Source organism: Pterocles gutturalis, unplaced genomic scaffold, assembly GCF_000699245.1.
Source record: "Pterocles gutturalis isolate BGI_N339 unplaced genomic scaffold, ASM69924v1 scaffold2759, whole genome shotgun sequence".
Lineage (NCBI taxonomy): Eukaryota > Metazoa > Chordata > Aves > Pterocliformes > Pteroclidae > Pterocles > Pterocles gutturalis.
The window spans coordinates 344-1,602 of NW_010135374.1; the positions used below are offsets into that span (position 1 = coordinate 344).

The 1,259-nt window shown below is 58.3% G+C and overlaps 1 protein-coding gene across 1 annotated transcript in view; it reads left to right on the forward strand.

Moving 5' to 3' along the window:
* Window positions 1-1,259, forward strand: part of CPSF1 (cleavage and polyadenylation specific factor 1, 160kDa) — a gene marked incomplete at both ends in the record, with an annotated part of 4,207 nt that overhangs the window by 338 nt on the left and 2,610 nt on the right. The gene's annotated exons all lie outside the window — the stretch shown is intronic.

The following is a 1,259-nucleotide window of genomic DNA, read 5'->3' on the forward strand; positions in this document are numbered from 1 at the left end:
GAGCACCCAAAAACTCCCGACGAGCACAATGGGCTGGTGGGAGAGGGATGAGCCCCAAAAAATCAGCCTGAGCACCCAAAAAACAACCCGAGTGCCCCAGAAACACCCTGAGCACCCCCAGAACGCCCCCCAGGACCCCCAAAATGCCCCTGAGTGCCTCAGAAATTCCTGACGAGCCCGATGGGCTGGTGGGAGAGGGGTAAGCACCCTAAAAACAGCCCTGGCACCCCAAAAATGACCTGAGCACCCCAAAAACACCCGAAGTGTCCCAGAAACATCCTGAGCACCCCCAAAACGCCCCCCAGGACCCCTAAAATGCCCATAAGTGCCCCAGAATTGCCCGATGAGCATGAGGGGCTGGTGGGAGAGAGGTGAGCCCCCAAAACTGCTCTGGGCACCCCAAAAACACCCTAAGCACTCCAAAAATGCCCGCAAGCAGGCCAGAAATGCCCACGAGCACGACGGGCTGTTGGGAGAGGGGTGAGCCCCCTAAAAATGCCCTCAGCACCCCAAAAACAGCCCTGAGCCCAAGGGCCTGGTGGGAGGGGGGTGAGTGCCCCAAAAACATCCCTGAGCACCCCAGAATTGCCCAGGCACCCCAAAAACACCCCGCATGTCCCAGAAATGCCCGCAGGCGCCGCAACAATGTCCATGAGCCGTCCAAAAACGCCTGATGAGCACAAGGGGCTGGTGGGAGAGGGGTGAGCCCCCCAAAAACGTCATTGAGCACCACAAAAATACCCTCAAACACCCCAGAAACACCCTGAGCAGCCCCAAAACACCCGCGAGAACCCCAAAACCACCTCTGAGCACCCCAGAAACACCCCTGAGCACCCATGAACTCCCGATGAGCACAAGGGGCTGGAGGGAGAGGGATGAGCCCCCTAAAAACGCCCTGGTCACCTCAAAAACACCCATAAGCACCCCAAAAATGCCCCCAAGCACCAAAAAACACCCATGAGCACCCCAACAATGCCTCTGAGTGCCCCAGAAAAGCCTGCAAGCGGCCCTGAAACACCTATGAGCCCCCCTAGAATGCCCCTGAGCACCCCAAAATCACCTGAGTGCCCCAAAAACACCTGAGTGCCCCCTAAACACCTGTGAGAGCCCCAAAAATGCCTGCAAACACCCCTAAAACGTCGCTGGGCACCCCAAAAATGCCTGAGCACCCCAGAAATACCCAGAAACACCCAGAAATGTCCCCCCCAGTGCCACCCATGGGTGCCATGCCCACCCCAGTGCAACGGGAGAGGGCTGAG